Source organism: Trachinotus anak, unplaced genomic scaffold (genome assembly GCF_046630095.1).
Source record: "Trachinotus anak isolate AG129_WGS33_773 ecotype Australia unplaced genomic scaffold, CSIRO_AGI_Tana_v1 ptg000011l, whole genome shotgun sequence".
NCBI lineage: Eukaryota > Metazoa > Chordata > Actinopteri > Carangiformes > Carangidae > Trachinotus > Trachinotus anak.
Genome location: NW_027273862.1, coordinates 29,460,631 through 29,482,241, shown reverse-complemented (window position 1 = coordinate 29,482,241; position 21,611 = coordinate 29,460,631). Strand labels below are relative to the sequence as shown.

Sequence of the window (21,611 nt, the reverse complement as noted above, 5' to 3'; positions counted from 1 at the left end):
ACAATCATTTACAATGCTGTTGTCACCTACACACATTTGTAGGTGGGATCGCTGCAAAAGCAACACACACACACACACACACACATATATTTTTCTTCCACTAAAATCTTTATTACATCTTGTTATTATTCCACAATATTCTGATTCACACTTCAACATCAACACTCCATTCAGATTTTAAAATGTTCAGCTCAGTTGGACGTCATTGAACATATCAAGCACAGGTGAGCTGGCTGGGCAGCTCACACAGGTGCATTGAGTTTTCTTTGTTCTGTGTCTGTCCTTCAGCTGAGCTGCTTCCCTCCATCAGCTCACCTTTATTCCTGATGTGTGGACTGAGTGGTTCATTTCATTATAATTCCTCAAGTGTTGTTTATGTTGCTTTTAAGTAGTTTGATCTTTATTCAAAAATAGTTATAGAACTTGACCTGTGTGTGGACTTTCTTTCATGACCACTCAACAGTATCCCCTCACACCTGATCAGCTTCACAGGGAGCCTGCTGACTGCTTCTCCTGTCCAGCGAAACGTTACTGCGCCACCATGGAGTTTCATTTTCAAGTTTACATGGTCACATTTTAATAAAGTCCTCTATAGGCCTCTATAGTTTTAGTCTGTTATATTATGTATTATAATCAGGGAGTGTGCATGTAAAGGAGAACCCACCCCTTCTGAGGACTTCAGGTTTCTGATTCCTGAGCAGGTGAGCCGGAAGCTCTCTCCGGAGTGAGGAACCAAACACAACCTTAAATGTGCGCAGTCATCCCGGTTTGCTTTATACCAGAGGACCGGTCTGTGACGCTGAGAGGCCATGCAATATTTGTTTCTTAGACCAGAATGAAAGTTTCAAATCTTAAACTCTGGCTGAGACCTGTCAGGGGCCACAGGGCCACAGGGCCACATCACACAGACCAGTTCCAGCTGGTAGGTGAGGATCGAAAGGCTGATCAGTGGATATTATCGGTTATTGGACTGAAGTTCAACAGGTGGCAGGGGACGGGGGGAGAACTATTTTGCTCTGGTGGACGTGTAAGTGTTGTTTTTGTGCTAGCATGAACTAAAGCTAAATTAGCTTTAGCAGCCGCCCACTCGTCAAAATCACATAATCTTTAGATGTTGAGTACGGATTTTAAATTTGCAGTTTTACATATTTATGTTCTGTTTTTTTTACATGAAGTGAAACTCCAGATGTTCCGTGGAGGATGAGCAAACCGCGGTTGTTTTCCCACCAACCGAACGCAGCGGTGCGGGGGGGGAGTCCTCTCTGCTGCGCCGCTGCTCTTTGGCTGCGCCGTGCAGAGCCGCCGCAGCGGCGCAGCAGAGAGGACGCACTGAGCTCAAGTTGGTGACTACACCACACGGACCCGGGAGGACTTTACTCATGTGTCTGGATCCGCAGCTTTCAGACAATTCCTGTTTTTCTTTTTTTTTTTTTTTAGAGTGATTTCTTCCGTCAGTCTCTCAGGCCGCTGCTCTGTTAGCACATTTATCTGCACACTGTCGAGAGAATGAACTTTATTTCGGACCATCCTTCCTGCAGGTAAGCTTTAAAGCTGTTATTGGTCACACATGTTTTAGTCACTTATTTTACACATGCAGTTGCTCAGTAATAACCTGACACAGATGGAGTGTGAGTTTATAATTAATTAATCGCAATTAGAGGCTGTTTTTAAATTCATATTTATATTATATCCTCTTCACTGTGATCAATAGCTTTACAGCTGAAGTTGATTATAGGGTTCCAGTACCGTTACTTTGTAAAGACCATTGGTCCATTTGCATCAGCTGGATAAATCCTGAAAATTTCAGCTTCTTCACATTTGAGCCAAATGGGCAAAAATTGTAATTAGTGCAACTGAAGAAAATATAAATGAATAGAATTTATTAAGGAGGAATCTCAGTTCTAACATTTCATGACATTATAGTCATGTGACACTTTCACTTCTAATTAGTCAAATGTGTTTCCATTGTCACTGTTGTGTATGAAGCTTCAGTGTGAGGTTGGTGTCCCTGGAAAAGTTTGTCTCTTCACTCATTTTTATGACAGTTTGTTGTCTCTGTGGTGGTTTAACTTGTTCTCAGCGTCTTCACTTCATTGTGCAGCTCTCAGGTCCCAGGGATCTTTGTTTTAATATTTTTATATTTTCTTAATGTCATTTTTTATTCCAGTCATCTAATTGTGACGTAGTCGACCTTGGCCGACGGGTGGCTGCAATGAATTGTGTTCAAGTATCTGGAGAAGGACAGAAAAACAGTGAGCTGCTGTTACAGGGAGCCACTGTGTCTGCAGACGACTGGAAAGTGATACTGAGCCATTTTTCCATCCAGAAGTCTGGAGTCTACTGTGATCAAAAGATTTTGATGTTAATTAGATCAGGATGATCATTGCTGCTGTAGTATTTCTATTGATCCCCCTGAGGCATCGCAGCAGCCAGACTTCACACAGGGACTCGCACCGAGTCAGCACTAGATGACGGTGTTGAGCAAGGCCCGGTCTGCAAGACTGTGTTGCTGATTTCCTCATACATGCAGGTACAGTGTGGAGGTCTCCAGTCACGTCTCTCTGGACATTATAAGTATTGAATATGAAAAACATTTGCCTTCCTTGACCTGAGCATGTGAGGCTCAAAGCCAGTTGGCAGCCTGAAGTAAATCAGTGCAGAGCAGGAAGGAGCTGGCGACGTCTTGAGAGAAGTGTTATTCAATTTCTATTTTGTGTTCTTTCCTCAAGTGGCTCCATTTACTGTGCTGTTGTAGTCAGAGGGTGTGTGTGCCGTGCAATATGTCTCTGAGACGCTTGTCACAAACGTGCCCCTCGCAATAATAGTAATGCAGCCTTTGACGACTCCTGAGCTCTTACTTTAATTAAATGTGTTTTACTTTTTAAGATGATGCTGAGTGGGTGGCTGATGTGGTGCTGCTGGTGGGTCAACAGTTCAGTTAAAGAATCATTTCACAGCCTCAAGTTGCCAGGAGTGTGGGCAGCGGCGAGATCAGACAAAAAGGTTGAAAGGAATGCAAAGTACAAAAAGCTGCATTTATCTATAGGAAAACACACAAAGTAGATGAGAGTGATGGCAGGTGGCTGCAGCCTCTCGAAGGAACAGACCTGAGACTCCGGATCGCTGCAGCACAGGGCTTGCACCTGAAGTGAGATGAAGCAGAGTTCAATTTGATATGTAAATGTTTTCATCCATGTGAATGTAGTTTTTTTTCTTCAGTGGAAAACAGTTATAATATTTTTTATAATCAATGCTCAAATGGTGAGGAACAAACAGAAAAAAATGCAAATTTGAAAGACTTTTAAACACATTACATCTCGTGAGTTGATGCCGAGGGCGAAGGTTTGGTCTCACTAGGGGCACAACAACCGCTCTACAACTAACAGGACTCCTGCTGTCAACCCGGTGGTTCATTAACATGAACGATCTGTATTTACGTTTGAATAAAAACTCTACACAGTAACAGATCAAAGACTGAAGAAAGTAAACTTTAGGAAATGACTTGTTAATGGAAAAGAAAGAATTTTATTTTTTTGCGTCCAGCATCAACATGTTTGTTTTCAGTAGGCCTACCTGTGTTCCAGTTCCCTTTCCCCCTCGGTTCCTCATTTAAAAATGACTCCACCTTGACCAGCTACAGCAGTAAAATGCTGCTAATCCAGTGACGCATTAACAATCTAATGTAAGTCTGTTGACGTTAAGTAGCTATAGCAGGTTTTCCTTTAAATCACTGCAGCTGCTGGCTGGTCAGTTTATTGCCTCACTGACGCTCTCGGAGGTGAAGAAGCTCCTGATGTGTCTTTTATGGTGCCATGATATTCACAAAGTACAGACGTGTTGGCTCGAACACCCTGAAGTTATATGTGCTGTGCAGTTCAGGCAACAGAGGAGAGGGAGTCGTCTGAAATACTAAATGTTCGGCCCTGTTTGAGGTCTGGACTGACGCTGATAACTCAGCACACTGACCTGCTCTCGCCTCCCGTGTCTGCAGTAACTGTGATATTTGAACATGATGTTAGCCTCCAGATAGTCCCGCCCTTTTAGCCAATCAATGCTTAAATCGGTCGTCTTGGAGACGCAGCCTCTGGGATGGCACATATGAATTACCTAATATGACTTCAGACAGAGTGAGAACGAGTCAAATACTGGTGGGACATGTCCCCACAGTCCATACGCAAACCTACGTCCTCGACTGACGCCAACTTTTGTCTTCAACGTTCCCACGTTTAAGATGCTGTCAGTGCCACCAACCTCATGAAAGATAAAACACAAGTCACAAGAGGCTGGAGAAAATTAAGACTCAAATATGAAAATCAGATATAAAATCATTCTTTTGGAAGAATCTCAAATATGGTGTAATTATGGTTTGGACACTCTTCAGTATTTTAGCTAATTATTTGTGGCTGCAGTAACAGGAGTCATTAATTCAGAGTTTGCTCTCGAGCCTGTATGAAAACAACACTTCGATTGCTCTGCAGGCCACATCTTAATAATTGTTCCCTCTGCACTCCTGCACTTGTGATTTAGCCCTTTAACGGTAAACATAATTCCAATCACTGTTTAAAGAATAACAGGCTGTTGAGGGCAGAGTATTGAAGTGTGTCGCCAGCAGAAAATAGTTCCTCCAGGCCAGCGACCACCCCATGCATACAAACCAAGCAGTCCACCGCTCTGTGCAACACAAAGCCATTAAACACCTGATTTGGTAGAGAATACAGGAGCAAGCAGCGCTCTGCCCCTCCGGGCTTTTGTCGGGCACATGGGAAGATTTTTTTTGTCCGTGAAATTCAATGATGTATGTGCAGAGGGTTGGAAGTACTGTTTATCAGTCTAGCAACACATTAAACTGGACTTTTCCATTTCTATTCCTATTTAGTTCCAAAATGCTTTTCATATTCATGCTCATTTTGGAGAAAAAAATAAGGCCGCCTGGAGCACGTCGGGCAATATTTGCAAAAGATAAATGATTCTGGGCCCAAAAAAATGTTCTATTTCATTCTCAAATGTCTTGTGAGGATTCAAAGTAAACTGTAATGTGCTTTATGTTGACGCCATCAGTCAGTCTGAGTGAGGTTATTTTTTCATCTTGAAAGGAAAATCTACATTTGTATATTAGGATTTTGTGTATATCTTTTACAGAATAATTCCATATTTTCTCTTTATTATTAGATAATTCAGGCAAAATGTAATATCACCAAATTATGCATATTAACCAGATGATAGAGGAAAGATCCGGCGTAATACTGCTACACATCGACCTCATCTAACAGCTGATGGGGAATGGATTGCACTGTGTGGAAGTCTGAATTGGTCTGTCTGTCTCAGTCTGGACGGACCATGATGCTCGGTGGCAGCGGCGACAGCAGCCGCTGCGTTTCCAGTCTGCTGAACTCTTTCAACTGGGAATCCTCCGTTTCTGTCAGATCAATACATGTAATCAGTGCTGATAAATGGGAGAACGCCGGCTGTTGTTTCTCAAGGACGTGTTATATTGGAGTTCCCGCCGCCTGCAGCAGGCTGCCTTTGCACAGCAAGTTTTGCCTGAACCTCTTATGCCTCATTATCTCACATAAGATGGAAAAAAACTAATAGCAAGTAGCTTCCTGGTGGAAGGAGGGGGGCGGTTTAATCTTTGGGGGTGTCTTGTTTTAAAAGGTGTTTCTTGGATTCTGCTTTTCTCTCATCTGCTTGTTTGTGTTTTGTTTATGACATCAGACGTGAAGATGAAAATCAAGTGAGTTATTTGTGGTGTTGCAGAGCACAACCAGCTGAGGACAGTGTGTGTGTGTGTGTGTGTGTGTGTGTGTGTGTGAGAGAGTGTGTGACTGTGTGAGGACGGGGTGTGTTATGAATTATGGAGAGACTTTGTCAAGAAGTTTGAACCCTGTTCTCTCATGCTCAGGATGAGGCAATGGCAAAACATCAGTCATGAAATTCAAATAGCTCATAAGGTGGAGGTAAAAGGGAGAGACCATTAAGGCCGGCAGCCCATCGGCTCTCAGCATCTTATTCATCCCCCAACAAAGGCGGAGTGGAGGAGGAAAAAAAAAAACCAGGAAGAAAAGCAACATGAAAGACTTTTAAGTGGTTCTGCCTGGTGGGTACTTTGGAGTGGACAGGAGGGAGGGTGATGGAGCTGACCATTACAAAACATGAATGCTCTCCTCAGGGCAAATGGATAAGTAACACATTATACATAAAGCAGACGGAGGCTTCAGCATGTGGCCGCTGCACAGAGAGAGGCAGCCGTAGTTACAGCGCTGATGTTGGAGGGGAAGGCCGCGAAGGTTTCAGGGGTTGTTTTCTGGCAGGTTGACAAATGTGTTTTTTGTGTTTGCTCTGGAGGGTGGAGGGGGGGTTGTGTGGGGGGGGTTGTTCAGTTGAGGCTCTTCAGTTAGAGTTGCTTCTGTTCCCCAGTTAGTTTGTGGTGAGAGCTTCAGTATCTAGATGTGACACACTCCTCTCTTTGATCTCTGTGGTCTGACACGCTGATGGATGAATAAAAAGGACAATTAGTTAATGAATTTATAAGTCAGCTGATAAAAGATTGATCAGAAACAAGTTTTATAACCGCTTGATCATCATTTTTAAAGCAAAATGCAAAAAAATTAGCTGGTTTCAGGTCCTCAAATATGAATGTTTGCTGATTTTCTTATTCCTCTGAGATGAAACACAAGAAATCTGAAGATGTCGCTGGGAAATCGTGAAGTTCATTTTTCAGTATTTTCTGACATTTCATTGATCAAACGATTAATCAAGAAAATAATTGACAGATGAATCAATGATTATTAATTGCAGCCCTGGACAGAGCCTGAATCCATGAAAACAGACACAGCGATGACACAGTTTTCTAACGGTCACACTGACAGATGGTGTCGTCCTGTCGCTTTAGTTTAGAGGACTGTGATCTTTAAACTGGACAAACACATCATCTGTCCTAGAAAACATCCTCCAGAAATCAATATCTGAATACATCAGAGGCGCAAAATAGGTCGCACTGCTGCAGATGAATGTTTCACCCAAATCGTACCGGATCATATTACCTGTAGTGGTGTCAGGGGACTGTTCTCTGGGTAGAAAGTAGTTCCATTAAACCCGGTCAGAGTGAGATCTGTGGACAATCCAGAGCAACAAGGATGATGATTCTGAAAAGATGTTTTCTCTTTATTCTTTTAGATGTTTTTTTATATATTTAATGCTGTGAGAATTAACCTGTGTTGTGTTTGGGTGGAGGCAGAAATCCCAGAGACAGATAATAAAGAACATAATTATTTGCATGGATGGATACAACTAGAGACAGAAAATTTAGCTCAGCCTTTACCAGCCAACGGTGCCTGGATGTGGTTCGGAGACGTATCATGATGTAAATATCGGCAGATTGACCTGGTATCTGACCGGACTGGGTGAATTTTTCTGGACTTGGAGCTTAAATCAATACTGTTATTTATAACTAATATATCATGATATTAATCTGTGTGATGGAGCGTGGTGAGACTGCATCAGGCCTCAGTCCACAGTCCTCTGTAGAGACATGTTAATTCCTCCCTGTTTGCTCGACTGTGTCATTTGTTGTTGTATCTAAGTTTCATTATTTCACTCAGAGCTGAAATAGTCGATTAATCACACGAAATTAATCGCCTCTTATTCTGATAATCAAATAATCATTTGATTACATTTTCAAGAAAAATTATAAAACAGATAATAAACAGGAGCTGCAATGATTAGTCAATTAAATGATCAACTTTAGACCATTGATAGTCAGTTAATCATTTTTCTGGTTTATCTTTGTCTTGTTTATTGGACAAAGTGAAATTGTAACATTTGCATTTTTCACTATTTTCCAACATTTCTTAGACCAAATGATTAATTGTAAAAATAATCAACAGATCAATTAATAATGCAAATCAAAGTAAGTTGCAGCTATAATTTCAATAAATAATACACTGATGCTCTGTTGGAGTTTGAGACAAACATGCAGCTTTAAATTTAATTAAAGATCAAACTGAGGTGGGAGGTGAAGGTTCAGTCACTTTCATCCTGTTTTTCTTTTCTTCACACTAAATTCACTCTAGTTCCTGCTGTGTTCAGTGCTGAGGTGTTGATTTTCTGAGCCGTGAGTGTTTTTTTCTCTGGTCATAGTAATTAAAATAGTTTTTAAAAAGCTAATAGAAAAAAACATTTCTACTGTATCAGATCAACTTAAGCAGGAGGGAAAAAGAGGTTTTTCTACGTTGTTGAAATGCTGCTGTTTTTGCCAGAGTCACCAACTCAGCGTACTTTCACCCCTTTGTATCTTTCAGCGTGTCCCAATTCAGGGGCCGCATCCTTCAGAGGAATTTGGACACACTGGAGCCCGAACCAGAATGAGACGGTCCAGTCCACGGAGGATTTTTGCTTTGCGTCACCAGTCTTACCGCTGCGTGGCAAAGCTCAGTAACCTTGATAACAGATTAGTTTTTTTCACAAAAACTTGAGGTTTTCAGACCCTTGGTTTTAACAGTTACTGTTGAACTGACCCAATACTTACATTTAAAAGTGTGTTGTTTGCTTCCACCCGCTGGATCTTTCATGGCCGAGGAAAAGAAGGCTGCATTTTAAGGAGCTTCCAAACTGGGAAAGACTAGTCTTAAATGTAGGGGGGGCTCTGAACTGGGACACAGAGTTTGTCTTTACTGTTGGTTTGCAGCAGGTCTGTTGACATGATGCAGATTGTAATTAGATGTGGATTGTACAGTAGGCAGCCACATGTGTTATCGCCCTCATTTTCACATTATGCTCCAGTGTTTTAATGGTATTTCATTGAAAGGTTCTGCATTTCCTGTCTGACTTCAGATCAGTTCTTGTAGCATCCTGAACACAATCAAATAAAAACACCAAAGTCCAACATGTGTTTCTACTGCAGTTTCAAACCTGTGTTTCAGGCAGTGGGACATGTCGCGCTCCCAGGGCTATAAATCAAGTTGCATATCTGAACACGACTGACTGTGAAGTAATCATAGTTAGCAAAAAAGCCTGAAATGATGGCAGCTGGGAATTTGTGTGAGAGTTTTGTGGCATTTCCCTCTGCTTTCATTAAACAGCAGAGCCTGGAGACGAACAATCCCAGTCATTATGTTCCTTGTAATAAATAATGACCTCGCCGGCTCCAGGAGACAAGTGGAACCAAATTATAGCAGAGATCACGGTACGACAGACACTGCACTGCACTCTCACTGCTACAGAGTGAGGGAGGAATTTAATTCTGCTGCTGCATTCATTTTGACTGTGTCCCATTCATGTAGAGAGCAGCTGTCACTGAACGAAAACACAAAGCTGATTAGAGAAGTGCTGCCTGTCTGAACAGCCTCTCCGTCCTGGTGTTCACATGCTTCTCCTCTGGATTGGGTCTTCAGACGAAGTTGTCGACTTGAAGCTCACCAGCTTTGACGGCCTCCCTCACAGAAGACCCTGAGAGCTGGAAGCATTATAGTGGATTATACTAAGTCCAGCAGAGCACAGCAGGACTCGCTCGTTGTAAAGCGATCCTCCGTCTTTTCTGTCACTCAACAGTGTGGAGGGTCTCTGTGGGGTTAGTTACTGTGACAGCTCCTAAATAAACAGAGCGAGTTACTGTGCTTTGGCATTGTGTTCTGCTTATGAAGGTTTTTATAAAGCTGAATAAACTGAATCAAAACTTGAAGTGCCCACAAACTCTCTCTCTCACACACACACATGATCCATATTCAACCCACATCAGTTTATTCTACCTGCCCAGGTTTGGTGTATGTCAGTTAAACACAAATTTGTTTAAGGATATCCACAATGAACACATGACAAACTAAAATGTTACATTTTGCAGCCCAGTTTCTTGAGGAATTACATTTTGTACATGGTGATTATTATATTATTATTTAATTTTCATGATTTATGTCCGTTCCCCTGTTGGAAGATAGTGACACTTTGGAAAAAAAAAATTATTTCAAAAGTTGTTCAAACCACAGATAAGTTAAATTTATTTGTGTAATTTCTACCTAGCTATTTAGCCATCGAGTCGCCATTTTTAAATGACGCAATTGCCTACGCCACTGGGTTGGCTGGCTCCGTTGGCCTGCTAAGACAGTAAAGCGTTACTGAACCTGGTAGAGGACAGTGTAGTGTGAAAATGGAGGAGGACGAACTGGACAGGTCTGTGGAGTCGGTGACACGAACTATTACATGTGCCTTTGAGCCCATACGGCGCCGGAACCGAGCAGTGGTACCATCAAGGCTGGAAGAGGTCACAGGGCCCGGGGCCCGGGGCCCAGGGTGAGGAGCGAGATGGCCACACCGCCTGGTGGCAGTGTGGGGTTTGTGCACTGGTGCCCACCGTGACAGAATCTATATCCTATATATATATATATATATATATATATATATATATATATATATATATATATATATATCCAATCTCTGCTCTATTTATTTATTTATTTTTCATATTTAATTTAGTCTATAGTTGTACGCAATTAATTTAATTATATTAGTTTCTTATACATACCTCATTGTTTTTGTATTTGATTTGTGTCAAGTAGCTGCTGTCGCCATGCATTTATATTATTATTTGCTCACTGTCGCTGTTATTGTTTCATATTGTTGATTTTGTAGTGTTATGGACATTTTTTTCTTGACTAAAAGAGCTGCAGTACCGAGCAGGTAGACCTGTTGTCGGCCAATCAAAAACAATTGGCTAGCAACAATCGTGGAGTGGTATAAAAACAGTAAACAAAGTCAGGGCTCCAGTGGTTTCCTAGATACACAGTTATTGCTTTAAAAAAGTTTATTATTCCAAAAGTAAATTATTGTGCCTTATGTTGGTTCCTGGTGGATACGCTATCTACGTATGTATCTTTGAATTTTTGCCACATGTGGCGGCTCTTCTGTAGTCGGTCCATGTGAAGGAAAACTGGCTAAAAACTTTACTGAATATGGGAGAAACGAGATGATGGTGAGGATCATAACGGAATTTGGGATAATGTATCTGGTTTATTTAACGTTTGGAAAACGTGAAGTCAAGGTCAGAAATATTTAGGATATTTAGGAGATTTGCATACGCTGTGACCTCTGGGTGAGGAATCAGATGTTTGGTCTGGAGCGACATGAGTTTTAGGTGAACACCAGGTGTTTTTAATAGTTGTGGTTCATTTTTAGCGCCATTTCCCTGCGGCAGCAGTTTTGCTCCTCTCAGATCACTCAGCCAATTTCTAAGTAACTTAAATTGATGAGTTTGGTCAACAATCCATCAGACATTTTGTCAACTGAACTCAAATTAAATTAATCTAATTACAATTAACAATGATATAAAAGTTTATTTTCTGTAATAAAATATGAGATTTTACAGGATGAAGAGTGAAAATTGGTTTCCTGCCGTCTCTAACTAAAGAAGACAAGTTAGCAGATCTGACTCTTTGTAATAAATAACAGATTTAGACTCTACGTTATCAGGACTTCCTCACGTTCATTGAAATAATAAATTGTCTGTAGTTGTTATGTATACAGTTTTTACAGTGTACTTCACAGGGCCTCAGCACTGAATAACAGCAGGAGCAGCCTGGACTGACAGTCATAATGTTGCTGCTGCTCTGACTGCAGACTGATTACATCTTAGTTTGTAGTTGCGTTTCGTTCATGCATATTCTCAAACACATTTGCAGTCGATGGACTTGTCGCAGACAATGTGGGACTTTCAGGGGCCCAGAGGGTCTGTTGCCTGGGGCAGTTGCCTGCTGCACCTGGGTGATAATCCAACCTTGGCCGGGGTCAGTCTGGATAATTAGTGTTTTACACTAAGTAGAATGTGGTGGGTTAGAAAACATGTGAAACTCCTTTGTCATTAATTTAAACCTTCAGTTCCCTAAACTTAAAGACTGCCGTTGCTGCACCTCATTTCAGCCGAGACTCTGCTGAAGCATTTTTATATGAGCTAAGACACTAAAGATGACCTTCAGTCTGCTAATGAAGGAAAGTGCTGATTGCCGTGTGCTGCTGCGCATTGGAAACACCTTCATGTGCTCTGATGTGAATTCTAAAGCGAATATCTGAAGGAACTTTGGAGATAAATTTGCTTTCTTTTGCTTTAATGTTAGCAGCAGGGCTGCAACAACATACTAATTATGACTGACAATCCTCAGAGGTTTTAAATGCTGGTGGATTTGGAAACATAGATGTGCATGCATTTAATAAGGAGACTGGTGATAAAGCTCTGATAGCATTAAAGGGTTTGCTCAGATCTAGTTAAGGATTAACTTTTTCCCCTGATGGTAAGATGTAATTTGTACAATTGGCGTATTTGGCTTTTGAAAAATAAATTTTCATAAATATGATGCATTTGTTTTACTCCTCAACAAAAGCAATCATGACAACATGTGAGCCATCCAGCATCTATACATGATGTGTTTAATGTAAAAGCTGCAGAAAACGTGATCTGAATCACATTTTTATCAAATCTCTCTCTCTTGCTCACACTCTCTCTTTTTGTATATATACACACACACACACACACACACACACACACAGAGTATATATAATGTGTAAAGCATCATGAAGTTACAAGAAACATAAAATGACTATAACTAATAACCATGAAAACCATAGTTTAATCTGAGTTTTCTCATGCTAGTCTAGATTGCAGGGGTGTCTCTGCTAAAAGATTGGCCACGTACATTTCCACATGACCTCAAGGCATCATACAAGTCATTGTATTGTTCTGGTAAAATGCAAACTACTGTGTGGAAAAGTTAGTTTAGCACTGACTGAGTACTGATCCATGTGAGAAATGAGGTACAAAACACGTCACTGTTTCACTCTGTGTAGCTCTTTATTCGAGGTTGGGAAGGACAAGGACGTGTTAGTGAAGCAAAACAAACTTTACATCTTTGCTAAACAAGCCACAACTACAACAGTATGTGTAACAAATACTTTATCAATGCTCATTCAAATTAATTTGGACTAAGATTTAAAGTTCTGTTTTAAACTCTGTAATAATCCTCTGCTCTGACTAATATTTTATCTAACATTCTGTTCCAACATAAAAACTGGTCTGAAGCTGATCTACTCTGACTTCCTCATTGAGAAACCTGCATCAGGCCTTGGCCCCGCCCACCACCTGCTGGCTCCAGGTGTCCAGGTGAAAGAGCAGAGAGGATGTTCATGTACATGTTAACAAGGTTAAACACTTGATTGGATTCATTAGAGAGGACCATCCTACTGCCTCTGTGCAGCCGTGCTTACTACAGCATTTTATTTTTAATACCAGCATGCTAACATGCTCCAATGTCAGTCCAAACATGTAGCAGACATAATGTTTACCATGCTCTTCATGTTAGTGTTAGCATGCTAAAAATAGCTAATTAGCACTAGCACAATGGTTTCACTAAAACCTCACCTGTTATTGAGCTCCACACAAGTCCAACAATCACGCCGTCATATCCCGCGCTAACTCTTGTTTACGTGTCTAGTTTGATTAAAATTCTCTTCCACACGGATTGAAAACACTTCGAGATGAATCTTTTTGTCCAGGAAAAGGTTGCTGTGAATTTTCATGGTGCGAAATCCTCCAAAGATATTCACGTTTCTCCTGTGAAGTCTGACACTACGACGCCATGGATCAGTCAACACAGCACTGAGGCTGGCAGTGCAGAGTTTCCCTCTTCTGGGGACAAACTTCTAAACTAAAGCAAAAAAGAAAACATAAGTTTACACATTCCCAACTTCAGTATCCTGGTCAGTAGATTACATTCACCGTTCATTGTTGAGAAAGTGGCTTTAATCAGGGCAGTGTTGATGTCCTTTGAGACCTGGAGAGAATGGCAGATTAATTGTTTGTTCATTCTCTCTGTCTGCTATTGTGTGGGAAATTCAATGGTTTTGACCTTAGTACATGTTCCTTTTGAGCTCTTTTCTAAATCACGATAGTTGGACAAATCTTTAGTTTGACAATAGCTTCAGCAGCATTAGGCTGTGAGGATAAAAAGGACAAATGTGTCTCATAATTCTCATTACAAAAGAATGGTAGACACTAAAACACGAGGCTGGAGTTCTTGTTAAAGACAAACAACGAACAAATCTTGTTTTTTTTATAAATATTACCAAGAATGTAAGACAAGCCTCCAGTGTCACGATATTTTTAGACACTTTCGACCATCTGAAGACCACGTGCTTTGGCAGCAGATGCATTCAGTATGTTTGAAATTGAGATAGAATTGAAAAGCCTGCAGCTGCCCTGAGAGTGCATTTGGAGATATAGGCATTATTATGCAGAGAGTGCATTTCCCATTAAAGAAATCCCACAATCTGGCTGAGCTAAACCCAACTCTTCACTTTCCGTCACAGGACAGACATGCAAACACGCATACAAAATAACTGAAGGGTTTTTCTTTAACCCCAGTGCCCTCCCTTCATTTCTGTGACGATCAATTATTAGGCAGTTTATCTAAATGACAAGTGGACCGTCCTCTGCGGGGCTGTGTGTGACTTTTTACAAATAGTGCTGATATGTCTTATGTCTGCCAGCTCACCCAGGGGAGTATCCCACCAACCCGCAGCCTCCTGGCTTAACTCCTCTTACTGTCTGTCAATAGGCGCTGGAGAGCAGACCGCCTTCAGAGGAGGAGCTGAACTTTACAGCACAGCTCTGGGTGGGTGGGGTGCAGACAGAGCTGCCAGGAGCTATAACTCCAATAATGAGGAAGTCACATGTTTTCATTTAGATGCAGTGCATCCATGACTTAAAGCTGCAATCATCAATGTTTTTAGATTGATTATGTGTAATGTTAAAGGGGCTATTGATCAAGACAAACCCAGCTGAGCAGTTCTTGAGTGTTTGGCCTCAATGTTTTGGTTTGATGGTCGACCGTGTTTTCAGTCCTACTCACTGCATCAGCCTCTGGTGGAGACCAAACCAGAGACAGAAGCAGAGTGAATATCGCACATAATTCGTCACAACTATAAGTTAATGCTGATGTTTCTCTGCTGGATGTAGCAACTGTTTGCATTTTCTGAATCATCTTTATGAGATGATATGTTAATGTTGTGTTTTCAGCGTGAATACCAACTTTTTCCTTTTATTGTAAAACATTAAAACATTAAGGGGGGAAATTTTAACTTTACAGATCCTCCAGTAGAAACATTTCAACCTGTTTTAAAATAGAAACTAATTTTCGTCAAAATTCAACTTCAAATCTTTATTTAAATTGTGATGTATGCATCCCCCCAGCTTAATTTTCAGCCAGCAGCCACATTTCTGTTAACTTAATGCACAATTTGAAATTGCAAACTATACAATGAGTAATGGAAACACATGAATTTCACAGAACTCTTTAGTGTCACAAAAAAAAGTATTCGCTCGCATGAGGTGGTTTTTCAGACTATTAGACAAAGAAATATTTAGTAGTTAGTTTGGTTGAAACGGGTCAACACCAGACCTGCGTGAATCGCTGACAATCTAAGATGTGGGCAGAGATTCAGAGACAACTGTAACTTCAGCTATAACACTCTGGGACATTGTAAGTGTTGTCCAATCTGTGAGGATGTGGCTTTATGTTCAGGGTCATTTTCCTCTAGGAAAATAAATCTTCTCTAAATTGGCAGCACTCCTGTGGACTGCAGTGGGTTTTCCTCCAGGATTTCTCTCTATTTTACAGCTTTAGAAGTTACCCTCTACCCCTGTTACCTTCCCACGCCTTGCAGGGGCGGCTGCAGAGATGCTGCCACCTTCCTCAAATTCATCTTCAGGATGGTGTGTTTCAGCTGATGTGCACCAAACAAAGCGTAAAAGCTGAATTATAGAGCCTTCTTCCACTTTGTCTCCAACAAAGCTTCTGGAAAAAACAAGCCCAAAAGTAATTTGAGTTTTTGAACAGCGACTTTCTCTTTCCTACTCTCATTCTGCCATGAAGGCAGATTTACAGCCCTGACATATTCTTTACATCTTCATGTTTGACCTTACTTTACTTTGAAAGATCATTTGTAGGTAACTTTTTTTTGTGTCTTTCCTGTGATTGACACTTTTCAGTAACATCGATGCACATTTGTTTTGAACGTTCCTTAGTGTTGTGATGATGTTTTTTTACAAATGAACAAACCAGGTGTTTTTAACCTGAACTCATCTGTCAAACAGGTCGTGTTCAGGAAACAACTGAATGTGCCAGTGATGATTTAAATGTCACAGTAAATGAGGTGAGTAGTTACATTAGAATAAAGGGGTGTGTACTGTGTTAGTTCTGAAATGTCACCAGGCAAATGACTGAATCCAAGACAATCTGCAGAAGCTCAGCTCTGTTCTGCTGAAGCCAAAAGATAATAATCATCTTAGATAAATGATCATATTAACGTCTTTTTAAATCAGATTTTCTTGATTTAAGCCTATGAGTTCACATTCACAAAGTTGGAAAAACGATCATTGTGTCGTGATGAATTTTGACCATTAAGGACGGATTAATTTCAATGATTTTGTCCTTTAATGGTGAAGGAGCTGGTGGCAGTTTCACTCTTTTAAAGTTAAAAGAGTTGACTCCTCATGATTCTGTTGCCATCAAGACTGTTTGTGTAGTTTGTGACACAACAGACACATTTTCCCTCCAGCTGAGGTATCACACCTCTCATTATATCACCACAGTGGACAAATCAGTGTTATTTTCTAAACACCAGTTTTTCTCAGTTTCAGACTAATTGTTTCTGAAAAATCATTAGTGGTGGATCCAAGTATGACGCAAATACAATATTTCAGGGATTTTCAAATGATGGAAAAGTGAGTCTCCCCCCAAACAATCACCAGTATTTATTATAACTCAGGAATAAAATGGGTTTTAACATATTTTAGACATCTTTACTTTTGAAACATACCATTTTAAACATTTGAATTTTTAACAGTTTTTCATCTTTATTTTTTAAAATATCTTCTGAAGACACTTTTTGGACATAATTCCATATCATACATCATACAGGCCTTTTTGTGCAGTTTTCATATCACTGTCTCAACATTGTGTGTAAATCCTTAACATATTTTTATCTGTGCAAAATCAAATTTTGCCTCCTCGTTTTGCTCACTCCTACCTTAGCGAGAACAGTGAATTTGTTGCACACAGGTGGTTGATGCAGGGATGCACTGTAGAAAGGAATAAACTTGGATCGTGCTTCGTCTGTTTTCTGCTCATCCCAGATTCCTCTCACTGCTGGTACTAAAAATCGATCCATTTTGCCACACGCATATCTGACTTTAGCTAACCAGATGTTTACAGTTATTTGTTCAAGGTTATTTTTTCTCACCTGAAGTTATCTGGTGCCCCCCAGGGGAGGCATGCCTCACACTTTGAAAACCGCTGCATTATTTCATAAATGAAGTCGTCTTAAACATCTGTCCTGTTCCCTGGTTTGGCTCTGGCGTGATATGGACTCTACATTGTGTGTGGGGATGAAAACATAGTCCCAGAGACACGTAAGGAAACATTTCCCTTGGTACTGTCGTTTCCTTCTCCTCAGCAGTTTAAATCTGTGCCGACTGTGACCACTGTGCTTCTTATACACACCCTGCTGTGCATCTGTGTGTTTTACCACCAGCCTACATCAGTCACTCCCATATAACACAGTCCGTTTTGACCACAGATACCTGCCGGGCAAGGATGAAAGACTAATCCTAGTTTTAAAAAAAGAGTAAAGTTGTACAGTTTGTTATTTACACTGGGTCCCTGTTTCCTCCGTGGGGAAACCTGCAGAAGAAACAGCATCTTTATTCAGCATCTATATGAGGTCAAATTAGATGCTAAACCTAAAAACAAAGAAATGACTGAAAAAACTGTTAATGTGTAAAAGCCACTGTACATGTGCACCTGTGGAAGAAGAGACACTGTTGTCCTGATTGTGTTTCCTCTGGGCCAGACATATTTAATCTCTCTCAGAAAAGTGTTAAATATGGACTGAACTTGTAGGACAGAGACCTTTGTTGTGTTTGTCTCAACCGGTCCTTCAACCTCAACAACCACACAGGTCGTTTTTTTTTTCAATTTATCCATGAAGAAATTTCCTTCCTTGTCTCTTTCACCCACATTAGATTAATTTTTTCTCCTCTATCTGTGCACAGTTTGAGACGTGATATAAAACACACTTGTTATATGGGAGCATTTCTCCCTGCTAATGCAAATACTGCAGACCTGTTGTCATGTAAGAGATTCACAATTCAGTTCAATTAAATTCAAGAAACTTCATTTGCAATTTAAAGGGCACATAGAGTGGATGCTAAAAACACTCAAAATACACAAAAACAAACACACAACCAGTGCAAGACAAATTGTACACATTTAGAAAAAGAAAAAAAATGCAAAAAAACCCAAAACAAACAAACAAAAATTATAAGGAGAATGCAACAATAACGTGGGAATAACATAACTAGTGAAAAAGAATAATTGTAACCTATGTTACATATATACAGTATATGTGCATATTTGGCATATGAGGTATATGAGCATTAGGCATTAACGAGGTTCAGGATTTTAAATACGATTACATGTTATATTACAGACTGATACAACTGCTGCTGCAGTTATGTGTCTGTAGGTTCAGAGGGTTTCTGTGTTCACATGGTAATATTTGTGTCTAACGCTGCTGAATCCAGCCTCTGCTTTAGGTTATGATAGAAGAAGTTTCAAAAGAAGTATTTTCAGTCAAAGTCAAATAGTTCCAGAACATACTATGCAGGTCTACACAAAATCTATACGGAGGGATACATCACTGATTGAACCTTTAAAGCCCTGTGCTTAATCAGCACCATACTTAGGCTTCTAATCAATGTAAAGGTGGGTGGAGGAGGGGGATGAGAGAGGGGGCTGCCTGACAAATTACACAGAGTGAGTTGTGTGAGTTGTGCGAGTTGTGCGAGGTGTGTCTGGGCTTCAGAAATAACCTCGCAGCGGCTCGGTTTCCTGACACGCTTCACTCATGAATTACGCAGCTGACATCGCGGCTCTCTTGGGAGAAAAGTTCCTGCCGGGGTGTCAGGAGTTTGCGTCAGTTGTTTGTTCACAGAGACTTTGATAAAAGCTCATCGCCGTCACCTCCTCCTCTGTGACTGTACTTTAAGACATAGACGCCTTTCAAGTCTGGGCTATGTGTTTGGATTTGAATGAAGTAGCCTAACAAAGAACGCAGGAGTTGTGGTGTGAATAGTTGAACGTTTGTCTCGTGTCCTGAGATTTTCTTCACTTTAATTAAGTTTTGTGTGTCATGACAACATTTTGTGATCGACAAAGGCCGCGTACGGAAAGTCCTGTGACCACGTCGATCACTGTCCAGACTGCTCCCTGTGGATTAGACCGCCACGCCTCATGCAGTCCACTTCAGCATCTTTGGTCCTGAGAGAGGCTCCATAATAGAAAAGCAGAAACTGGGGCACCCATGTTTCAGAAACCCTTTAGTGTGTATGTGTGAGACTCAGGCCACATCAACTATTTATGCTCTGCCGACCGCAACCTCATTCAGACATACGTTCAAAGGGAAAGTAACCAGCAGTCATTATACAGCTTGTACTCATTATGCAGTATCGTACATTGATCCTCCTTTCATTTGCAGGATGTGTACTAGTTTGTATATTAATTAACATGGCAAGATACTTGGAAAGATTGGAGATTTTTAGTAATGCATCATGCTGAGCACGCTCAATATGTCGTCTGCATAAGTAGGTCAATTATTAAAGGGATTATTTTTCTAATCATAGTGGATAGATTTGTGGTCTAAACTGGAATTAGCAGAGCTGTCTGTTGGCAGGAGTTCAGATTTTCGGTTCAGTGTTAAGCAGAATTGATTTTTTAGAAGGAAACTTTATTTTTTGGCAGGATTACTGTTGGCTAAAGGATCACAAACCGTGCAAATACACTCACTGTCCGCCTTATTCGGCACACCTAATGTTTATTATTGAGACTGGGGTGGGAGGTGGTGGTGAAGGTTTCAAAATAAGGCCTCACCTCCCACTTAGACCTAATTAAAGGTCCATGTTTTACTCTTCTTCTGTGTTTTATCTGAAGTGTTGATCTCCATCAGAAGATATATCTGTGGTTTTAACCAAAAACCATCTCAGTGTAGTTTTACATCTCCTCTCTCAGGCTTCTCTCTGGAGCTCTAGTAACAACAGGTCAGTCAGCCAATCAGAAGAGAGGATCTGAGCCTCTCTTCTGATTGGCTGACTGTTTTCTGAGTGATCCAATAAGAATATAGCAGATTTCAGGTAAACACTCAAAGAAACCAAATCCTGTAAGGTTGGATGGTGGGTCCAGGTGGGCGGGGCTTGGCAGGTGGCTGAGGGCGGTGACTGCTTTGTTGTGACATCACAAAGTTCCAGAAGTCCTGACGGCTGGTTTTAAGGCTCAGTTTCTGAATACAGGCTGTGTGCATTTCTCTGTGGACTGAGGCTTTGATACTTTCACAGTATTAATATAGAACCTAGACCTGCTTTATAATCACAAACACATGGACCTTTAGACTGGATGGGACCTTTCTCACAGTGATGGCAAAAACTGAAAATGTGTACACTTTATAAAAATAGACTTCACGACACAGTTGTTGTAGTGGTTAACATGAAGTGGCCAATGAGTGTGAGCGGGCTGGTAATCAAGTTAGAGGATGTTTAGATCAGTGACAGTTGTGCAGGCAGAAGCAGAAGCTTAAACACTATAACAACAATACAACAAACAGCATTTTACAGAGTTAGGTGATGAGTTCAGGTGATCATCAGGTATGTGGTGCAGAGGTGAGGCGTGACGGGGCTGAAGTGTCAGCAGATGGTCGGTAAAAGCACAAAAACTGGAGAGAGCAGGTGAGGAGGAGAAACTGGAGGCAGAAGAGAATAAAGCAGCCGTCACCATGACACCAGTGTTTAGGCTTTCCATGGAAACCATCACAGATGTGGAGCACTTGTCATGGGTTGTATGAACACTGTTGAGCTTTTGTTCCTCATTATATTACTGAGCGAGGCCCACAGTGGATTAATTGGCCTTATAGGCAGAAATCAAGGTGTGAATAGATGAGAAATATAAATATCTTCTCTCAGGTGGTGATAAAACAGCAACTTCTCTACCACTTACAACCACCTACTGATGTCCAACCTTAACATAATTTAACTCAGGTTTAAAATTGTGGAGCATTTAGAGATACGTGCTTCCTACTGTGACTACTCCTCTACTGTGACAGGAAAAGAACCTTCTTCAAACGAGTCAGGTGACCATCTGAACAGTGAACAGCAGCCCTTTAGTTTCTATTTCTACCGTGTATTTCTAACGTATTACAACCTCTTGTCTTCTAAACACAACGGCTGAAGCTTTTGGTAAGTACTTTTTTGGTAAGTAAACAGCTGCTAATGCTAACGTTAGCTATGTAGCAATTGCAAAACTTACAAAAAAGCTCCTTTAAGAGATCCCGTCCTGATGAACTTTGAATGGAAGTGACTGGGGCCCGAATCCACAGTACCCGTTTTAATCAAGTTTATCTGAGGCTAATCTGAGGCTTAGGCACTCTGACACAGTTAAATCAAGTAGGTATTTTCCATAGTTAATCTTTTTAGTATAAAATTCCCTCTTTGTGCTTTGTGCTACAGTGGAAAGATAAAAAAAAGC

At 40.8% G+C, this 21,611-nt stretch overlaps 1 protein-coding gene across 11 annotated transcripts in view; it reads left to right on the top strand.

Moving 5' to 3' along the window:
- Positions 1-314: 314 nt before the first annotated feature.
- Positions 315-21,611, top strand: part of LOC139628234 (multiple epidermal growth factor-like domains protein 11) — a 138,973-nt gene continuing 117,676 nt past the window's right edge. For 3 of the 11 annotated variants that reach the window (XM_071489720.1, XM_071489719.1, XM_071489714.1), the window contains exons 1-2: positions 325-1,027; positions 1,176-1,538. The gene's annotated coding sequence lies outside the window, so the exon portion shown is untranslated. Of the gene's footprint in view, positions 1,028-1,175; positions 1,539-16,132; positions 16,192-21,611 lie in introns of all 11 variants that reach the window. The other 8 variants (XR_011692725.1, XM_071489723.1, XM_071489716.1 and 5 more) reach the window with 7 other exon arrangements.